Here is a 22,749-nt window from a genome sequence, read left to right as displayed (position 1 = left end):
AGGAAACACTGACAAAAAACAGGATGAGTACAAAGTTGTTGCTGCTGCTGTTGTTAGACAGGACAGAAATTGACAAAGGAGAGGAAGACAGAGAGGAGGGAGAGAAAGATAAACACTTGCTGATCTGCTTCACTGCTTGTGAAGTGACCCCTCCCCCCAGCAGGTGGGGAGCCAGGGGCTTGAACTGGGATCCTCGCGTGGGTTCTTGAGCTTTGTAGTATGTGCACTACTGCCCAACCCTCTCTTTAAAAATATATATATATATTTATATATATATCAGTTTTATATTTATTTAAAAAGGGAGACATTAACAAAACCATAGGATAGGAAGGGTATAACTCCACACAATTCCCACCACCAGATCTCTATATCCCATCCCCTCCCCTGATACCTTTCCCATTCTTTATCCCCCTGGGAGTATGAGCCCAAGGTCATTGTGGGCTGCCGAAGGTGGAAGGTCTGACTTCTGTAATTGCTTCCCCACTGAACATGGGTGTTGACTGGTCGGTCCATACTCCCAGTCTGCCTCTCTCTTTCCCTAGTAGGGTGGAGCTCTGGGGAAGCGCAGCTCCAGGACACTTTGGTGGATATATTTAATTTTATTAGAAAGACCAGAGCACTGTTAAACCCTTGCATATGGCAGTGCTAGGACTTGAACATAGGGTCTCTAGTGTCTCAGGTATGTAGGTCCTGTTCTCCAGCCCTGTGCTATCTTCTTGTTTCAAATTATTATTATTGATGTAGGGAAGAAAATCAAGCAAAGCATCATCCCACCATTTGCAACTGTTATGTGATAAGGCTGGGGTTTGAACCCAGGGTCTCCACATGCAAGGCTGGTGCATTTATACTGAGCCTCTTCTGCCCCTCTCTTTTAGCAACACTATAAATAAAATTATCTGACTTTATCTCAGTGATTAATTCCAGGGAACATTCTGATCTGTTCTGGACTATACTGTAAAGCTGAGGAACAGGGTCAGGTAGATAGCATAATGGTTATGCAAAAAGACTTTCATGCCTGTGGCTCCAAAGTCCTATGTTCAATCCCCTGTACCACCATAAGCCGGAGCTGAGAAGTGCTCTGGTGTTTCTCTTTATTTCTTTCTCTGCATCTCTTTCAAAAATAAAATAAGTAAAATATTTTTTAAAAAGAATCTTTGAAGGGCACCAAAGTAAAAACCCAGTGGTGAGGGGTAGACATGCAGCTTCCTGGGCCAGTGGGGGGTGGGAGTGGGCGGGAGGGATGGGTCACAGTCCTTTGGTGGTGGGAATGGTGTTTATGTACACTCCTAGCAAAATGTAGACATATAAATCAGTAGTTATTTAGTATGAGAGGGGGGAAATCAGTTGTATGTCTCAAAGTTTCTCAAAAGACAAACTGAATCTTTTTAATATATAGGCTATGTATTTGATATGCGGACTCTCTCAAAAGCCTAGACCAAGTAGATTAGAAGCATCCAATAGCACAGCTATATACAACATACTGGATACTGTACAGCAAACCATAACAAAGGGACTTTTCAAAGTTAACCCAATTACCAAATAATGTGATGATAATATTAACTATCGATTGTCTTTTTGAACCCTAAGACAGCAGGAACCTCACATCTCCATATAGAGCCCCTACTTCCCCCAGTCCTGGAACCCTTGGATAGGGCCCACTTTCCCGTATGCCTCTCCCAATCCATATCAAATAATATTGCATCAGCCTATCACAACCTAAGCAAAGCAACGATTGCCACCTCAACATACTTCACCTCAGACTGTATCCAGAGACTTCACCTGTGGAATGACAACCCTTCAGCTTCATTACTCGGGTGAGACCTTTCCTTTTATAGTACACTCTAATTTCATCTCAGGTGGTTCACTTTCTAACAAAGTCCCATAACCTAGATACACACCAGTTTCTGTGAGAGAGAGCTTATGCACACGTATCCATAACTACTGCAAAATATATACCTGAAAGCAGAAGTACACTAGAGTTTGCAGTGAGTATCCCCCTAACACTTCCTCTCCACTATTCCAAGCTTGGGATCCATGATTGCTCAACAAATTGTTTGGCTTTGTATGTTAACTCTCTTTTCAATCACCAGGTTCCAGATGCCACCAGGATGCGGGCCAGGCTTCCCTGGATTGAAGACCCCAACAATGTGTCCTGGAGCTCAGCTTCCCCAGAGACACACCTTACTAGGGAAAGAGAGAGGCAGACTGGGAGTATGGACCGACCCAGTCAACGCCCATGTTCAGCGGGGAAGCAATTACAGAAGCCAGACCTTCTACCTTCTGCAACCCTCAACGACCCTGGGTCCATGCTCCCAGAGGTCTAGAGAATGGGAAAGCTATAATGAAAGGGGGTGGGTTATGGGGATTGCGTGGTGGGAATTGTGTGGAGTTGTACCCCTCCTACCTTATGTTTTGTTCATTAATCCTTTCTTAAATAAAAAATTTAAAAAAAAAGAATCTTAAATAAAATAATCATGAAACTAGTAAATAATGCATAACAACTTGAGGCTAACTAACACCCCCTAAAATCCTAGTTCATCAGATAAAGAAGTGACTACAAAAGCTGGACCGACTGGCTCACTTAATGGTGGCCTGTTTGGTCAATACCAAGCCACTCCATCACCCAAGGTCCTAGACAGGAAACCCTTGGGTTTCCCCATAGATAATAGAGGCCTAGACTTCTACTAAATCCCTCTCTACCATCACTGGTCACATCCACTAGTAATATCATTATAAGGCCTTTTGTGGGTTTCTTCAGGACCATACATCCACTATAAACTAGCAATGGTAGGGACTGACCCTCTCTCTGCTTGGAGTCCAGATCATCCTACTCTGCCACTTGAGGAAGACTGGTCCTGAAATGAGTGCAGCCTAGAATGTTCACAGCTGTGACTAGGGACTGTGTAACAACAATAATAATAACCACAACAAGGCTACAACAACAAGTGCAAAAAGCAGGTAAAAACTGAAAAAAATTTTAAAAAATGAAATAAAAGTGGTCCTGGGGGTGGCACAGTGCATAAGGCATTAGATTCTCAACCATGAGGTCCTGAGTTCAATTCCCGGCAGCCCATGTGCCAGACTGGTGACTGGTTCTTTCTTTCTCTGCCTATCTTTCTCATGAATAGATTTTAAAAAATTCTTAACAAGTGAAATAAAATAATTCTTTGATGATAGCAAAAATTATGAAATACTTAGGATAAAATAAGAAGACTAGAGTCGGGCACGTGGCACAAACTGCAAGGACCCTAGTAAAGATCTGGGTTTGACCCCCCCCCCCCCCGGCTCCCCACCTACTGGGGAATCCCTTCACATATGGTGAAGCAGGTCTTTAGGTGTCTATCTTTCTCTCCCCCTCTCTGTCTTCCCCTCCTCTCTCCATTTCTCTCTGTCCTATCCAACAACAATGACATCAACAACAACAATAATAACCACAACAAAGCTACAATAACAAGGGCAACAAAAGGGGGAGGTGGAAATGGCTCCCAGGAGCAGTGGATTCGTGGTGCAGGCATTGAGCCCCAGCAATAACTCTGGAGGCAATAAATAAATAAATATGAATAGATATGGGCCCCAGGTTAGGTCATTGTGGTAAACAAATAACTGTACTTACATAGTTTATTCTTTTCTGACCCAGTCAACCTTCTTAATTATCAGTATAAAATATATATAATCATTATCTGAGTGAAACTGATGAAACATCAAGAAAATCCCTCTAGTCAAGCTCTGATCCAGTTCCAAAATAAAATAAAATATGTAATCACTTTTTTTTTGCCACAGGGTTGTCAAGATGGCTCAGTACCAGCATGACTCCACATCTCCCAGAGACTATTTTCTTTTCTCTAGATTGAGAGTGAGCAAAGATAGAGACAACAAAGCCCCATGGCAACCCTTCTGAAGCTTCTGTCCACCTTGTGGTGACTCAGCTAAAACCTGGGCTAAAATATGACAGGATACTTTCCACACACATTTATGTCTATGGCCCTTACATTTTGTCTTATTTTAAATTTTTTTATTTAATTATTTTCCCTTTTGTTGCCCTTGTTGTCTTTTTATAGTTGTTCTAGTTATTATTGTTGTTGTTATGGATATCATCGTTAGATAGGACAGAGAGAAATGGAGAGAGGAGGGAAGACAGAGAGGGGAAGAGAAAGACCTGCAGACCTGCTTCACTGTATGTGAAGGGATTCCCCTGTAGGTGGAGAGCGAGGGGCTCAAACCCGGAACCTTAACTCAGGTCCTTGTGCTTTGCACCACGTGTGATTAACCCACTCCCCTATCGCCGACTACTGTTTTCTTACTTTTATCCTAAGTATTTCATAATTTTTGCTATCATAAAATAATTGTTTTATTTAATTTTTTAAGCATTTGTTTTATTTATTCATGAGGAAGATAGGCAGAGAGAGAAACCAAACACCAGTCTGGCACATGTGCTGCCAGGAATTGAACTCAGGACCTCATGGTTGAGAATCCAATGCTTTATGCACTGTGCCACCTCCCGGACCACTTTTATTTTTAACATTGTTACACAGAAACATTCTAATTCTGTATACTTATCCTGTATCCTGAATATTTGCCAAATATTTATATATTTTCTTGTTGGGCATTATTGTGTTTATTGCTTGATTTTCTAAAATGAATCATGAATTTTTAGAAAAAAAACAGTTTTGGGGCTGGGTGGTGGCTCACTTGGATGAGCACACATGTTACAGTGCACAAGTAACCAGGTTCCAGTCCCCAGTCCCCACCTGCAGTGGGTAACCTACACAAGTGAGAATCAGATCTTAAAGTGTCTCTCTGGCTCTCTCCCAATCTCCCCTTTCCTTCTCAATTTCTGGCTGTCACTCTCCAATAAATAAATATAATTTTAAAAAGAATAAAGACAAATTTCTTTTTTAAATCATTTGAAAAGATTTTATTTATTTATTCATGAAGAAGAAAGGAAGAGAGAGAAAAAACCAGATACGTTCTGCTGAGGATCGAATTCAAGACCTCACGCTTGAGAATCATCCAATGCTTTATCTAACACTGCAGCACCTCCCAGACCACCAGTTTTATTTCTCTAATCAGGACATCTGTAGTTTATGTTCGCTCACTGGCTACTCAACCACTCCACCTTGTAGATTGTGATGTTCACTTTCCAGCTGTTGAGTAGAGGGGCTGGAGGCACAGCCAGGGAGGATGCCAGGGAGGGGAGGTGGGCAGTGGAGGTGACCCTGTATCTGCACAGGACAGAAGCTGAAGAGGGGCTGCAGGGTAGGCAGGAGGATGGGAGTGGATGCTCTGAGTTCACTGTTTCCTGTGGGGTTTGACACACTCTGTGACTCAGTAGAGCAAGGGCTGCACAACACTGTGTGGATTTGCTGAGGACTATGGAAAATGCAAATGAATTCAGAACAAACAAACACTTTATTTCAATTAAATTAAAAACAGAGAAATAAAACCATAGAGGAAAGGGTACATGAACATGCAGTAGATCACAAAAGCAATGCAGGTCTCCCCCAGGGAGGGCAGGGCCAGCTCAGGGGTGGGAGCAGGGCCCAGAGCCTTCTCCACAGCTGACTCTGAAAGACCAGCTCTGAGGCCCCAGCTCTCACCCAAAGGGACCTCTGCAGACTGCAGCTCTGGGGTCCCTGCAGTCCTGGCTGAGGGCCCTGACTCCAGAGCTGCCAAAGGGTCTGCACCTGCAGGTGATTCTGGATCAAGGGTTTCCCAGCAACAGGGGCCTGATGGCATCTCCTCAGCATCCCAAGAACCTGAGAAACAGAGAAGTCACCACATCAGCTCTCCTGGGCCCTCCTACATCAAACACATATGAGGACATAGGGAAGAGACCCAGCCCAGGACTTCAACAGGATGTCCTCCCTGCTACTCTCCCCCAGGTTGGGCTGAGGTCAGTTTATTTCCTGATGGGGTTGCTATCAGCTTCTTCTGGGGCTCCTCCCTATGGGGCCCTGTCCTGCCCCCCTAATGCCCACACAGCCCAGCTCCCCTCTTACCAGCACTCTGTATGTACAAGGCACACAGTTCCCTGGGAGGCCCATGGAGCAAGATGTCACTGTGCAGAGGGCTGCTCCCCACCAGCAGCTTCACACAGCCCTGGGTGAGGCTGCTGCCTGCTGACTGGGCAGGAAGCTCCCACTGGCCATCCAGGGAGCTTACTGAGCACGTATCCAGGGACATCATCCTCCACCTGGTTCTCAGATACCCCCAGGATTTCATCTCCTCTGGCCACTCCTCCTCAGACAGAGAATCCATGTATAGGCTGGAGACCTCCTCCAGGTATCCAGACAGAGATCTCTGCAGAGACAGGGACCAGAGTGTCACAGCCTCCCATGCCTGCACACTCTCCTGGTTGCTGCTAATGCCTCTGGACTCTGCTCCCCACTCAGCCCAGCTTTGTCTGCTCAGACCTCCTCCCAGGATGGGGGATAGACACCTCCAAGATGAGGACCAACCTCAGGCAGTAGGTACCACCACAGACAGCCCTCCCAATACTGCCTGCCTGCTTTGTCCAGCTGTGTGACCTGACCCTCCCTCCTGCCTGGGACAGGTACACACACACACACACAGAGAGACACACACACACACACACACACACACACACACTTTAGGGAGGGACACACATCAGTCCAGGCAGCATCTGAGTTGTGGCTGACTATGGTATGGACATCTGTCCTGGTCCCTCTCTGTTACCTTAGGAGCACTGCAACAGCAAGAGCAAAAGCTTCTACACTGATCACTCAGCCACATTCTAAACCGAGTCATTCTGCCTCCTCTGAAGCTCTTCTTCAGGCCTTCACCAGTGGGAACCCTCATGCAAGAAAGCATCCTCATTTCAGCTTTGACAGCTAAGTAACATGGGGAAGGGTCAGTGGATAGAATGTGGTTGGTTGCCTGGTGACCAGGGTTCCAAGTCAGTTGATTTCTAGCCCAGGGAGGTGAGGTCACTCCCTGGGACACTGGCCTGGGCTTCTCCTCAGAAAAGACCTCCAATGGCCATGATGGCTGGTGAATGCCCAATCTACATCCCATGCTACACAGTCACAGTGACAACACCCAGACAATCCACAGTCCTGGGAAGTCTGGTGCAGCCAGAGCCACAACTATGCAGACATACTCTTAGTTAGGGCAAAGCCTAACCCTCCTTTTCACCAATGATGAGACAGTGGAGCATCCATTAGCCTCTCAGGACCTTATACATACACAGCAAGAGAGAGTGAGAGAGAGGGAGGGAGCAAACTACACATGGATAGACAGTCAACCAAATTAACTGGGAAAATGTACTTTTACATCACACATCTAACAGGGAATTGATATCAAATATCTATAAAGAAACCATTCAGCTCAACAACACGAGAACAGGTAACTCAATAAAAAAGAGGCAAAACAAAATGCCTCTATACAGATCATTAGATAAAGAAGTTATGACATTCTATGAAGTTATATGCATCTATTAAAAAAGATAATATGGGGTGGGGGTATAGCATAATGGTTATGCAAAGAGACTTTCATGCCTGAGGCTCTCAAGTTCAATCCCCCACAACACCATAAGCCAGAGTTAAGCAGTGTTTGGTAAAATAATAATAATAATAATAATAATAATAATCCCAGAACAATGAACCCACCTTCTCTGACCCATCTTGGACAGAGATAGAAGGAATTATGTTAAGTGAGCTAAGTCAGAAAGATAAAGATGAGTATGGGGTGATCCCACTCATCAACAGAAGTTGAGTAATAAGATCTGAAAGGGAAACTGGGCAAACGCTCGAAGAAGAAAAAAGGGAAACTAAAAGCAGGTTCCGACTAAATTGAAAGTAGGGCACCAAAGTAAAAACCCTGTGGTGAGGGGTAGACATGCAGCTTCCTGGGCTGGTGGGGAGTGGGGGCTGGTGGGTGGGATGGGACATAGTCTTTTGGTGGTGGGAATGGTGTTTATGTACACTCCTAGTAAAGTGTAGTCATATAAATCACTAGTTAATTAATATGAGAGGGGAAAAATTAATTGTATGTCTCGAAGTTTTTAAAACACAGACTGAGTCTTTTTAATATATAGGCTGTGTATTTGATATGCGGACTCTCTCAAAAGCCTAGACCAAATAGATCAGAAGCAACCAATGGCACAGCTATATACAAGATACTGGGTACTATACAGCAAACCCTAACAAAAGGACTTTTCAAAGTTAACCCAATTACCAAATAATGTGAAGATAACATTAACTATCCATTGTCTTTTTGAACCCTAAGACAGCAGGAACCTCACATCTCCACTAGAGAGCCTCTACTTCCCCCAGTCCTGGAACCCTTGTTCCACTTTCCGTATGCCTCTCCCAATCCATATCAAATAATATTGCATCTGCCGATCACAACCTAATCAACACAACGTTTGCCACCTCAACATGCTTTACCTCAGACTGTGTCCAGAGACTTCACGTATGGAATGACAACCCTTCAGCTTGATTACTCGGGTGAGACCTTTCCTTTCATAGTATGCTCTAATTCCATCTCAGGTGGTTCACTTTCTAACAAAGTCCCAAAACCTAGATATATACTGGTTTCTGTGAGAGAGAGCATATGTTCACATGTATCCATAAACTAATGCAAAATATATACCTGAAAGCAGAAGTACACTAGAGTTTGCAGTGAGTATCCCCCTAACACTTCCTCTCCACTATTCCAAGCTTTGGGTCCATGATTGCTCAACAATTTGTTTGGCTTTGTATGTTAACTCTCTTTTCAGTCACCAGGTTCCAGATGCCACCAGGATGCTGGCCAGGCTTCCCTGGACTGAAGACCCCACCAATGTGTCCTGGAGCTCAGCTTCCCCAGAGACCCACCCTACTAGGGAAAGTGAGAGGCAGACTGGGAGTATGGACCGACCCAGTCAACGCCCATGTTCAGTGGGGAAGCAATTACAGAAGCCAGACCTTCCCCCTTTTACAACCCACAATGACCCTGGGTCCATGCTCCCAGAGGGATAGAGAGTGGGAAAGCTATCAGGGGAGGGGGTGGGATATGGAGATTGGGTGGTGGGAATTGTGTGGAGTTGTACCCCTCCTACCCTATGGTTTTGTTAATTTATCCTTTCTTAAACAAAATAATAATAAAAAAAAAGCCTAGTCAGTATCTGTAAAAAAAAAAAAAAAAAAGAAAGAAAGAAAGAAAGAAAGGAAGAAAGAAAAAGTCAGCGTTGGTCCATTCTTCTATTAGCTATGTCTGTTCAAGGCCCAGAAAGCAGCCCAAGGGCAGCAGCAACAGCAGCAGCTTCTCAGGGCAGAGCCCGAAGTGGTCCTGCACTCACCTTAGGCTCACTCAGCCTGCACTCTGAGAGTGGGGCTTTCTCTCTGTCCTGCTGGTGGCGTGTCGGGGTGGGGGCGCTGGAAGTACCAGGATCACCTGTGGCCAGAAGCCAGCGGGACCAGCACTTAGGCCCATGACAACCTTCAGTGGACTTAGAAGAAGAAAATCTGTGGCCAGAAGCCGAACTGAGCTGTAGCCTAGTGATAGAATGTCAGCTAAGGGCCGGTGGTGGCACACCTGGTTGAGTGCATATGGTACAAAGTGCAGGGACCCGGGTTTGAGCCCCCGGTCCCCACCTGCTGGGGGAAGCTTTGCTAGTGGTGAAGCAGGGCTGCAGGTGTCTCTCTTCATCTCTATCACCCTTTCCCTTCTCAATTTTTGACTGCCTTTATACAATAAATAAAGATAATTTAAAAATAAGATAAAAAAGAGAGTTAGCTTATTGGGCATGAAGGAAAGATAATCCTTCTACACGACCAGTGTCAATTTAAACCACCTTGTCTCCTGTAGAAGGCAGTCTGTAGAGTCTTTATTACATTAGAAATGTCCCTTGAAAAATTCATGTTATGTGAATTAAGTCAGAAACAGAAGGATGAATATGGGATGATCTCACTTTCAGGCAGAAGTTGAAAAACAAGATCAGAAACGAAAACACAAGTAGAACCTGAAATGTCATTGGCATATCGCACCAAAGTAAAAGACTCTGGGGTGGGAGTGGGTGGGTGGGGAGAATACAGGTCCATGAAGGATGATAAATGACATAGTGGGGGTTGTATTGCTGTATGGGAAACTGGGGAATGTTATGCATGTACAAACTATTGTATTTACTGTTGAATGTAAAACATTAATTCCCCAATAAAGAAATAAAAAAAAAAAAAGAAAGAAATGGCCCTACCCGAGCACCCAGCAATCCTTGTCTCCTAGGGATTTCTTAAAAGACAAAAAAAGGGCTGGGCTGGGCAGTGGTACACTTGACTACCATACAAAAGGACTCTGGTTCAAGTCCCTGGTCCCCACCTGCACCAAAGAAGCATCTCCTGAGGGCAAGCCCTCATCTTTTCAACAGGGCGTTCCCAGAGGGACCCCAAATAATTCCAGGCACCTTTTTTTCCCATTATGCTTTCTCTGTCTATGTATTTAAGAGTATTTTGCAAGAGACTTAGGACATAAAAAGATAGTGTCACAGGAGACAGAGTCAGAGAGAAGAGAGAGAGGGAGAGAGTGTGTGCATTGCCATGTGCAAGGACCCAGATTCAAGCCCGTGGTCCCGATCTACAGGGACAGAAGCTTCATAAGTAATGAATCAATGCTGCAGATGTCTGTCTTTTGTTCTTCCTTTCTATCTCTCCGTTCCATCTCAATGTCTCTCTATCAAAAAGTAAATTAATTAAAATAAAAATAAATTAAAATTTGAACTCTTTGTGTCCTGAGCAAGGAAATAGCATAGTAGTTATGCCAAAAAAAAAAAATTCATGCTTGGGAGTTGGGCAATAGGGCAGTAGGGCAGAAGGTTAAGGTTAAGGGCAGAAGGTTAAGTGCAGGTGGCGCAAAGCGCAAGGACCTGAGTAAGGATCCGGCTTCCAGCTCCGGGCTCTCCACCTTCAGGTGTTGAAGCAGGTCTGCAGGTGTCTATATTTCTTTCCCCCTCTCTGTCTTCCTCTCCCTAGCAGCATTTGTCAAGCATCAAACATTTACTTTGTGCTTAATTGTTTTCTCTCTCTCTCTCTCTCTCTCTCTCTCTCTCTCTCTCTCTCTCTCTTTTCGTGGTCTCCAGGGTTATCACTGGGACTCGGTGCCTGCACTAAGAATCCACTGCTCCTGGAAGCTATTTTTTCCCTTTTGTTGCCCTTGTTGTTTATTGTTGTTGTTATTGTTGTTTGATAGGACAGAGAAATGAAGAAATGACAGAAAGACAGAGAAAGGGAGAGAAAGATAAACCCTGCAGACCTGCAGACCTGCTACACTGCTTGTTTAGTGACCCCCCTGTAGGTGAGGAGCGGGAGTGGTGGGGGCTCAAACCAGGATCCTTATGCAGGTCCTTGTGCTTTGCCATGTGTGCTTAACCCTCTGCGCTGCCGCCCAACTGGTGCTTAATAGTTCTAAAGTCCTGTGTTGGCTTTATGAGGTAGCTTACTACATTATTATGTTGTATTGTATTGTGTTGTGTTGTGTTGTATTATATTATATTAAGTTTGACTTCCATGTGTATCCAAATAACATGGGAGTAGAGCAATAAATCGTTTTTTTAAAAAAAAAGATTTTATTTATTCATTCAAGAGAAAGTTAAGAGAGAGAAAGAACTAGACATTACTCTGGTACATGTTCTGCTTGGGATTGAACTCAGGACCTCATGCTTGAGAGTCCAGTGCTTTATGCACTTTGCCACCTCACGACCACAAACAATAAATCTTTAAAAAATTATTTTATTTTATTAATTTTTTAATTATCTTTAGAGGGAAGGGGTGATTGAAAGGGAGACAGAGCGAGAAGACACCAGCAGACCTGCTTCACCACTTGCAAAGCTTTCCCCCTGCAGGTGAGGACTTGAACCAGGGTCCTTGAGCATTGTAACATGTGCATTTAACTAGGTGCACCACCACCCCGCCATTTGAGCAGTAAATCTAACAGCTACTCCTCCTACTTGATATGAGCACTTAGCGTCACTCCGTGTGACATTAATTCTATCCTTTTAACATTCATATCTACCTTTTACCCCTTAACTTCTCTGAGGACAAGACTATGTCCTTTCCCCTGCCTTATCCCCAGTTACACACACAGGGACTTTACTTTGTAGGCACTCAATAACTGTTTTAATTTAAGTAACTAATTAGAGAGATAAGTAGAGCATCATTTTGGCACACGTGATGCTAGGGACCAAACTCAGGACCTCATAATTGAGAGTTCAATACTTTATTCATTGTACCACCTTCTAGCCACATCATTTCTTTATTGTTGTAGTTATTGTTGCTGATGTCATCATTGTTAGATAGGACAGAGAGAAATGGAGAGAGGAGAGGAAGACAGAGATGGGGAGAGAAAGAGAGACACCTGCAGACTGCTTCACCCCTTGTGAAGCGACACCCCTGCAGGTGGGGAGCCTGAGCCTCTAACCCGATCCTTACACCGGTCATTCCCCCCCATGGAACCACTTGCGCTTAACCTGGTGCACTACCGCCCGAGTCCCATGTTTTTTGTTTTTTTTAAGTCTATTTTTATTATTATCTTTATTTATTTATTGGATAGAGACAGCCAGAAATCAAGAGGGAAGGGGTGATAGAGAGGGATAGAGACAAGAGACACCTGCAACCCTGCTTCACCATTCGCAAAGCTTTCCCCCTGCAGGTGGGGACCAAGGGCTCAAACTGGGTCCTGTTGCATTGTAGTATGTTCACTCAGCCAGGTGCGCCACCCGACCACATTCCTTTTTTAAAAAAAACATTTACTTATTTATTTATTTATTCCCTTTTGTTGCCCTTGTTGCTTTATTGTTATCTTATTCTTGTTGTCGTTGTTGGATAGAACAGAAAGAAATGGAGAGATGGGGAAGACAGAGAGGGGGAGAGAAAGAGAGATACCTGCAGGCTTGCTTCACCACTTGTGAAGTGACTCTCCTGCAGGGGGGAACCGGGGGCTTGAATCCGGATCCTCACGCCAGTCCTTGTGTCTTGTGCCACGTGCGCTTAACCTGCTGCGTTACCGCCCAACTCCCCCTTTATTTTTTTTAAGTTTCACTTCTTTTTTCCTTTTCTTTTCTTAATTTTTTTCTTTCTATCTTATTAGGACAGAGAGAAATTGAGAGGGGAGGGAAAGACAGAGAGGGGGAGACCTGCTTCCCTACATGTGATTTGCACTTCCTGTAGGTGGGAAGTTGGGTTCTGAACCTGGGTCTTTCAACATAGTGATATGTGTGTCTAACCAGATGCACCACCACCCAGCCTCCCAACTAAGCCTTTTTTAAGAAATATATTTTTTATTGCCACCAGGGTTATTGCTGGGGCTTGGTGCTGGCACTATGAGTCTATAGCTTCTGGGGACCTTCAATTTTTTATTACCTTTATTTTCATTTTTATTTATTTTTTCCCTTTTGTTGCCTTTGTTTATCGTTGTTTTTATTATTGTTGTTGTTGTTATTACTGCGTTGTTGGATAGGACCGAGTGAAATTGAGAGAGGAGAGGAAGACAGAGAGGGGGAGAAAAAGATAGACACCTGCAGACCTACTTTTACCGCCTGTGAAGGGAGTCCCCTGTAGGTGGGGAGCCGAGGGCTTGAACCAGGATCCTTAAGCCTGTACTTGTGCTTTGTGCCATGTGCACTTAACCCACTGCACCACCACTGGGATCCTTTATTACCTTTATTTATTTATTGGATAAAGACAGCCAGAAGTCGAGAGGGAAGGGAGGATAGAGAGGAAGAGAGACATAGAGACACTTGCAGCACTGCTTCACCACTCACAAAGCTTCCCCCATGCAAGTGGGGATGGGTGACTCAAACCTTGCTCAGCTCTGGCTTTAGAACATGGGACTTTGGAGCCTCAGGCATGAGAGTCTCTTTGCATAACCATTATGCTATCTACTCCTGGCCTGGTCCTTGCACATTGTAACATGTGTGCTCAAGCAGGTGTGCCATCACCCGCCCCCCCCCCCCTTTTTCTCTTTTCTATTTTTATTTCACAGGACAGAGAGAAATTGAGAGTGGAGAGGAAGTAAAGAGGGAGGGAGAAAGACACCTGCAGACCAATTTTACCACTCTTGAAGCTTCCCCTGGCAGGTGGAGAGTGGGGGCTTGAAACTGTGTCCTTTCATATAGTGATATGGGAGCTTAACCAAGTGTACCACCACCTGGTTAACATGTGCGCCTTCTTTAAGCATCATTCTGTCATGTGTGATGACAGGAATTGACTCAGGACTTCATGATGTTGGGTCCCAAAACTCTAGTCACTCTGCCACCTCCTGGGCTGCTGATTTTATTTATTTATTTATTTATGTATTCAATATTTTATTTTATTCTTTTAAAACTTATTTATTTATTAGAGACAGAGCGAAATTGCTTAACCAAGTGCACCACAGCCTGACCCCATTTATTTTATGAGAGAGAGAGAGAGACCCAGAGAGAGAAAGACCAAAGCACTGCTCAGCTTTGGGTTATGGTGGTACTGGTGACTGAACCTGGGACTTCAGAGCCTCAGGCATGAAAGTCTTGCATAACCATTTTTTTATCTCCCCAGTCCATGATATTATTTCCTTTCTTTCTTTCTTTTTACTTTTAAAATATTTATTTATTCTGTTTTGTTGCCCTTGTTTTATTGTTGTAGCTATTGTTGTAGTTATTACTGATACCGTTGTTGGATAGGACAGAGAGAAATGGAGAGAGGAGGGGAGAGAGAGAGGAGGAGAGAATGATAGACACATGCAGACATGCTTCACCGCCTGTGAAGTGACTCCCCTGCTGGTGGGGAGCTGGGGGCTCAAACCAAGATCTTTGTGCTGGTCCTTGCGTTTTGAGCCACCTGTGCTTATTTATTGGATAGAGTCAGCCAGAAATCAAGAGGGAAGGAGGTGATAGAGAGGTATAGAGACAGAGAGACACCTGTAACACTGCTTCACCACTCACAAAGCTTTTGTTCTATAGGTAGAGTCCAGGGGCTTGAACCCAGGTCCTTGCACACTGTAACATGTGTGCTCAATCGAGTACAGCACTATCAGGTTCCTCCCTAGGTCTATTTTATTTTATTCTTCCATCAGTGCTTGGGCTTGTGTACGTACTTTTAATCCACTGCTCTTGACAGCCTTTTTTTTTTTTTTCTTTCTCTTCTCTTTCTTTTATAGAATCAGAGAGAATTTGAGGATGGAAGGGGAGATAGAAATGTAGATCAAAAGAGACCCGAACTGCCCCTGCGGCTACAGACAGACTATGACCCACATAGTCAACGACTGCCACCTCTCCAGATTCAAAGGAGGTCTCGAAACATTACATCAGGCTCAACCTGACGCTGTTGACTGGCTACGGAAGAAGGGCAAACGCTAGAAGAAGAAGAATCAAAAGAGAGATACCTCCAGGTTCGAGTCCCCGGCTCCCTACCAGCAGGGGAATCCCTTCACAGGCGGAGAAGCAGGTATGCAGGTGTCTATCTTTCTGTCCCCTTCTTTCTGTCTTCTTTCTGTCTTCCCCTCCTCTCTCCATTTCTCTCTGTCCTATCCAACAATGACAACATCAATAACAACCACAGTTCTTCTTCTTCTAGCATTTGCCCTTCTTCCGTAGCCAGTCAACAGCGTCAGGTTGAAAGCTGTCAGGAGCTGCTTGTTGCTGGCTTTAAAAGTGACTCGGATCCATGTGGATTCAGTCGGCTAGGAAGGATCGTCAGTTTCCCCAATGAATGGGTATTCACGGGATGCACCACGAGAAGGTTGATCCAATGCAACCACAGTAATAACTATAACAATAAAACAAGGGCAATGAAAGGGAATAAATAAATAAATATTTTAAAAAATTAAAAAAGAGAGATACCTACAGCACTGCTTCACTGTTTGTAAAGTTTTTCCCCTTTCAGATGGGGGCTGGAGACTTGAACCTTGGTTCTTGAGCACTATAGTATGTGTGCTACCACCCAGCCTCCCCGAGGCTGCTTCTTTTTATTTAAATTTTATTATCTTTTTAACTTATTTGTTGGGTAGAGATAACCAGAAATCAAGAGAGAAGGGGGAGATTGAGAGGGAGAGAGACAGAGAGACACCTGCAGCTCTGCTTCACTACTAGCAAAGCTTTCCCCCTGCAGGTGGGCACCGGGCGCTTGAACCCCGGTCCTTGTGCATTGTGACATGTGCGCTCAACCAGCTGTGCTACCACCCGGCCTCCCTAGGCTCCTTCTTTATTTTTTATTGCCTCCAGGACTATTGCTAGGGCTTGGTGCCTGCACTATGAATTCACTGTTCCCGGAGGCCATCTTTTTTCTTTTCTTTTTATTATTTTTTAAGTTTTTACCTATAAAAAGGAAACACTGACAAAAAACAGGATAAGATGAGTACAAAGTTGTTGCTGCTGCTGTTGTTAGATAGGACAGAAATTGACAAAGGAGAGGAAGACAGAGAGGGGGGAGAGAAAGATAAACACTTGCCAATCTGCTTCACCACTTGTGAAGTGACCCCTCCCCCAAGCAGGTGGGGATCCAGGGGCTTGAACTGGGATCCTCGCATGGGTTCTTGAGCTTTGTACTATGTGCACTACTGCCCAACCCTCTCTTTAATATATATCAGTTTTATATTTATTTAAAAAGGGAGACATTAACAAAACCATAGGATAGGAAGGGTATAACTCCACACAGTTCCCACCACCAGATCTCTATATCCCATCCCCTCCCCTGATAGCTTTCCCATTCTTTATCCCCCTGGGAGTATGAGCCCAAGGTCATTGTGGGCTGCAGAAGGTGGAAGGTCTGGCTTCTGTAATTGCTTCCCCACTGAACATGGGTGTTGACTGGTCGGTCCATACTGGTCGGTCTGCCTCTCTCTTTCCCTGGTAGGGTGGAGCTCTGGGGAAGTGCAGCTCCAGGACACCTTGGTGGACATATTTAATTTTATTAGAAAGACCAGAGCACTGTTAAACCCTTGCATATGGCAGTGCTAGGACTTGAACATAGGGTCTCTAGTGTCTCAGGTATGTAGGTCCTGTTCTCTAGCCCTGTGCTATCTTCTTGATTCAAATTATTATTATTGATGTAGGGAAGAAAATCAAGCAAAGCATCATCCCACCATTTGCAACTGTTATGTGATAAGGCTGGGGCTTGAACCCAGGGTCTCCACATGCCAGGCTGGTGCATTTATACTGAGCCTCTTCTGCCCCTCTCTTTTAGCAACCCTATAAATAAAATTATCTGACTTTATCTCAGTGATTAATTCCAGGGAACATTCTGATCTGTTCTGAACTATACTGTAAAGCTGAGGAACAGGGTCAGGTAGATAGCATAATGGTTATGCAAAACGACTTTCATGCCTGTGGCTCCAAAGTCCTATGTTCAATCCCCTGTACCACCATAAGCCGGAGCTGAGAAGTGCTCTGGTGTTTCTCTTTATTTCTTTCTCTGCATCTCTTTCAAAAATAAAATAAGTAAAATATTTTTTTAAAGAATCTTAAAAAAAAATAAAGTTGAGGAGCATAAACTGGCCCATGTGATCTTATGGGGAGACCAAATGCCATATCAAGGGCCACATGGAAAGACCTCCCAAGGCAGGTAAAAATCCCTCCACATGGCCAGCACTTAGTAAAGTCAACTTAGTGCCATATTCTGACCTCTGCTTTTTTTCAGACACGCTGTAACCTGGTGACTCTCAAAATTGAGATAGCATTAGAACCACCTGAAAAACTTCTTTGGGTCAAGAATCTACACTTTTTGTAGCATGAGAGATGGTGAAGTGGAAAAAGTGTTGGACTCTCAAGCATTAAGTCCAGGCATTACATGGGCCAGAGTGATGTTCTGGTTCTTTCTCTCTCCTACTTCATGAATAAGTAAATCTTTAGAAAAAAGTTGTTTTTTTTTTTTTTTTTTTTTTGCCTCCTGGGTTATTGCTGGGGCTCAATGCCTGCACCACGAATCCACTGCTCCTGGAGACTATTTTTTGCCCCTTTTGCTGCTCTCCTTTTAATTTTTATTATCTCTATTTATTTATTGGATAGAGACAGTCAGAAATCGAGAGGAACGGGGAGACAGAAAGGGAAAGAGACACAAAGACACCTGCAACCCTGCTTCACCACTAGCAAAGCTTCCCCCCTGCAGGTGGGGACTGGGGACTCGAACCTGGGTCCTTATGCATTGCAATATGTACGCTCAACCAGGTGCGCCATCACCCGGCCCTACCCCCTTTTTATCGTTGTTGTGGTTATTATTTTTGTTATTGATGTTGCAGCTGTTGGATAGAACATAGAGAAAACGAGAGAGAAGGGGAAGACAGAGAGGGGGAGACAAAGATAGACACCTGCAGACCTGCTCCACCGCTTGTGAAGCGACCCTCCTGCAGGTGGCCAGGCCGGGATCTTTATGACAGTCCTTGCACTTGGAGCCATGTGCGCTTAACCCGCTGTGGTACTGCCCGACCCTCCAGAATTTAAATTTTTTTCCTTGATAGTATCTATGACATACACCCAGAATCTTCTTGCTTTTCCTTTTTTAAAATGTTTTTATATTTATTTATTTACCCTTTTGTTGCCCTTGTTGTTTTTCATTATTGTTGTAGTTATTATTGTTGTTGTTATTGATGTCGTCGTTGTTAGCTAAGACAGAGAGAAATGGAGAAAAGAGGGGAAGACAGAGAAGGAGAAAGACACCTGCAGACCTGCTTCACTGTCTGTGAAGCAACTCCCCTGCAGGTGGGGAGCCGGGGGCTCCAACCGGGATCCTTGAGCCAGTCCTTGGGCTTTGCGTCACGTGCGCTTAGCCCGCTGCGCTACCGCCTAACTCCCACTTCCTTTTTCTTTCTTTCTTTCTTTTTTTTTAATTATCTTTATTTATTATTGGATAGACACAGCCAGAAATTGAGAGGTAGGGAGAGAGACAAAGAGACACCTACAGCTATGCTTCACCACTCATGCAGCTTTATTTTTATTTTATTTTATTTTATTGCCACAGCGATAGCCCTGGAGGCAAAAACAAACAAACAAACAAACAAACAAAACCACCCTGCATTTCTAAGAGTTTCTTGTGCTGCTGGAAGGACCACACCTTGAGAACACGACCCTAAATATATTAGATGACTGCAATGATATTACTGAGGGAGGAACTGGTTAGAAATGCAGAAAGGGGAGTTTGCACATGTTACAATGTGCAAGGACTGTGGTTCAAGGGGGTGGGGAATCAAGGAAGCTTCTTGAGTGAGGAAACAATGCTGCAGGTGTCTCTCTTCTGTCTCTAGCCAATAAATAAAACATTTTAATAATAATAATACAAAAAGAAAAAGAAATGCAGAAAGAACCTCAGGCCCAGTTCCTTATCAACTAAATAGCATGAGATTTTTGGTGGCTTCATAGGCACATTAGGGTGGTGGTGGGGAGATAGCATAATGGCTATGCAAATAGACTCAGGCCTCAAGCTCTCAAGTTCAGGCCCTCACACCACCATAAACCTGAGTTGAGCAGGGCTCTGGCAAAAAAAATAAATAAAAATTAAAAAAATAAGAACTGAGACCAAGAGTACATTTTTAGAGATAAGGAAATTGAGCAGAGGATACTTAAATTTCACCTTCAGACCTGACTCCACTTTTTTTTTTTTAAAGAGGAGTAAGATGAAAGGGTGGGTAAGAACCTTCTTGATGGTTCTTACAATGATACCATGTTGTTTCTCCCCCCTCTTCAGACCCTACATTGAGCTGATGGGTCTTAAAAGTCAGAAGTTGTAGGGGCCAGGCAGTGGCGCACCAGGTTAAATGCACATAGTTTGAAGCACAAAGACCTGCACAAGGATCCCTGTTCGAGCCCCCAGCTCCCCACCTACAGGGGAGTCACTTCACAAGTGGTGAAGCAGCTCTGCACACGTCTTTCTCTCCCTATCTTCCCCTTACCTCTCATTTCTGGGCCATGTTGGAAGGCATCTAAAGGTACAGGGATTTGTCCACCTTACTATTATTTTTGCCTTTATAGAGTTATTGCTGGGGCTTGGTGCCTGCACCACAAATCCACTGCTCCTGGAGGCTTTTTCTTTCTCTCTCTTTTTCTTTTTCTTCTTTTTTTAAAGAATTTATTTTACGTACTCATAGGGGAGAGAAAGAACCAGACATCACTCTGGTACATGTGCTACTGGGGATTGAACTCATGGTTGAGAATCCAATGCTTTATCCACTGCGCCACCTCCCGGACCATAGCGGCCATCTTCATTCCACTGTTGTTGCTGTTGGATAGGAGAGAAATTAAGGGGGTGGGGAGATAGACACCTGCAGCAACCACTCTGCAGTTGGGGAGCTGGGAACTCAAACCAGGAACATTGCATCAGTTCTTGTGCTTTGCACATAAAGACAAGGTATTTATTGGGGTGGGGAGGAGAGAGGTATGGAGGAAACCAAGAGCAAAGTATTTCAGTGAGGTGAGGCCTGAGCTGAAACCTGGCCTTGGTTGGTATACCTGCAGAAGCAGCTAAAATAGTTTTCTGGCACTGAAGTATCTCTTTTATCTCTCTGGCTTGTTTGTTCTTTTTCCAAAGTAGAATCCATTATTTGTAAGTGATCCTTCAGGCTAAAGCATGGGCAGAGGGCAACCTGAGAAGGTTGAAATTTATAGTCCAAATCCCAGGCTGAAAACTAAGTGGGAGTGTGGGGTAGATAGCATAATGCTTATGCAAACAGACTCTCAGGCCTGAAGCTCCAAAGTCCCAGGTTCAGTCCCTGGTACCACCATAAGCCAGAGCTGAGTAGTGCTCTGGTGTTTTTCTCTGTGTCCCTCTCTGCAACTCTCTCAAAAATAAATAAAATATTTTTTAAAGTGGGGTGATTATCCTGAGTGATGACCTCAGTTCAGGTTATCTAGTTTTTTAAGGATTACCATATTTAAGATCTAAAAATTCCCACTATATTTCAAGTTGGTAATTATTAATATAATCAAGGTCATGAAATCCCTTATAAAACCAAGGATTTCTAATCTATTTGCATAAGGATTCTTACTCTTTTTTTTTTTTTATTGCCACTAGGGTTATTGCACTACAAATTCCCTGGTCCCAATGGCGATTTTTTCCCTTTTTTTTTTTCCTTTTTTTTTTTTCTTTCTGTTTTTAGGACACAGAGAAATTGAGAGGGGGAAAATAGAGAGGGAGTGAGAAATACTGACACCTACAGACCTGTTTCACTGTTTGTGAAGCATTCTCCCCCCCACACACACTCCACAGATAGGGAGAGGGGTCTTGAACCAGAGTCTCTGATCTTGGTAATATATGCACATTACTGAGTGTACCACCTCCAGATCCCCAAAAGGACTCTTTCGGTAACCATTTTGGAGAGACAAAAGTTGTACAAATATTTATGCTTCTAAGGTGGTTTCCACAGTGGAGGAAAATAAAGTACTTGAGTCTTGGCTGCTGTTATTCTGTTCTAATTTTGGTGCTATTCAGGTTTTTTTTTATTTTATTTATTTTTTGTGTGAGCCATCTCCTCCACCCCAGGCTAAAATTCTTTTTATTTATTTATTTTTATTTTATTAGTGATTTAATAAAATTGACAAGATTTGGGATAAGAGGGGTAACAACCCATACAATTCCCACTACTAGAGTTCCATATCCCTTCCCTCCATTAGAAGTTTCTCTATTCTTTATCCCTCTGGGAGTATGGACCAAAGATCTTTATATATAAACTATATCCTATTTAGATTTTATTTGTTTATGTATTTACTTCATTGTGACCAGGGTTCTCAAATCCACTGCACCTGGCAGTGCTTTTTCTCTTCCTTCCTTCCTTCCTTCATTTTTTTCTTCATTTTTTTCCAAAGATCTTTATGGGGTGCAGAAGGTGGAGAGTCTGGTGCTATTCAGTTTTTAATCAAATACAAAAGGAATGTAATCATTGTGAGAAAGAGTTCAGTAGAAAGGAATGTCATGATGGGCCTAGATCTTGAATAAATCCCTCTCTCCATTGTTACCAGTCATTTCTATCAGGGACAACAAAACAGACCCCTTTGTGGGCCCCCATAGGACCTTGCCCTCAACTTGGATCAACAATGGTAGAGAATGTTCCATCCTCTGAAGGGAGGCTGGACAATATACTCTATGCTCCACCTGAGGAAGATGGGTCCTAATATTGGGGCAGCTTGGAATGTACCTACTTATGACCACAGAATGTGAGCTCAGATCTATAGGGATGCAGAACTCACATAGGATCCTAAGAGGAATATGGGCCCCAGATCATATCAAATCGATGGGGGTTACAGTCAACAATATTTATACACCTTTCCAATGTTAGGGAGCTACTCTCTTCCCTGATCCAGCTTTCTGGTCCTTTTTCCAGCCATGACATCATTTCCCTAGTTAGGATCCACCTGCATATCAGATTTCAGGCTCAGGGGGAAAAAAAGAACTAGTATAGCCACAGGCCCTTTGGAATATAACTAAAATATGCCTACTAGCTATCTACAAAATAGAAACACCACCCCCCACAACTCTTCATCTGCACTATTCTAGCCTTTAGGTTCATGATTCGTCAACAACTTGTTTGACTTTATATGTTAACTCTCTTTTCAGCCACAAGGTCCCAGGTTGCTAGCATGATGCCGACCAGACTTCCCTGGACAGACAACCCCACCAATATGTCCTGGGGCTCCACTTCCCCAGAACCCCACCCCACTAAAGAAAGAGAGAGACAGGCTGGGAGTATGGATCAACCTGCCAATGCCCATGTTCAGCAGAGAAACAATTTCAGCAGCCAGACCTTCCACCTTCTGCAGCCCACAATGACCTTGGGTCCATACTCCCAGAGGGTTAAAGA

At 43.9% G+C, this 22,749-nt stretch overlaps 1 non-coding gene across 1 annotated transcript; it reads left to right on the top strand.

The window, feature by feature from the left end:
* The first annotated feature begins 3,664 nt into the window (after positions 1-3,664).
* On the top strand, positions 3,665-3,735 carry LOC132542880 (small nucleolar RNA SNORD20). Its single transcript, XR_009553851.1, has one exon. It is a non-coding gene; the product is annotated as a small nucleolar RNA SNORD20 (small nucleolar RNA).
* The last annotated feature ends 19,014 nt before the right edge of the window (positions 3,736-22,749 follow it).

The sequence above is a fragment of the Erinaceus europaeus genome, chromosome 1, assembly GCF_950295315.1.
Source record: "Erinaceus europaeus chromosome 1, mEriEur2.1, whole genome shotgun sequence".
Lineage (NCBI taxonomy): Eukaryota > Metazoa > Chordata > Mammalia > Eulipotyphla > Erinaceidae > Erinaceus > Erinaceus europaeus.
This window is presented reverse-complemented; position numbering and strand designations above follow the sequence as displayed.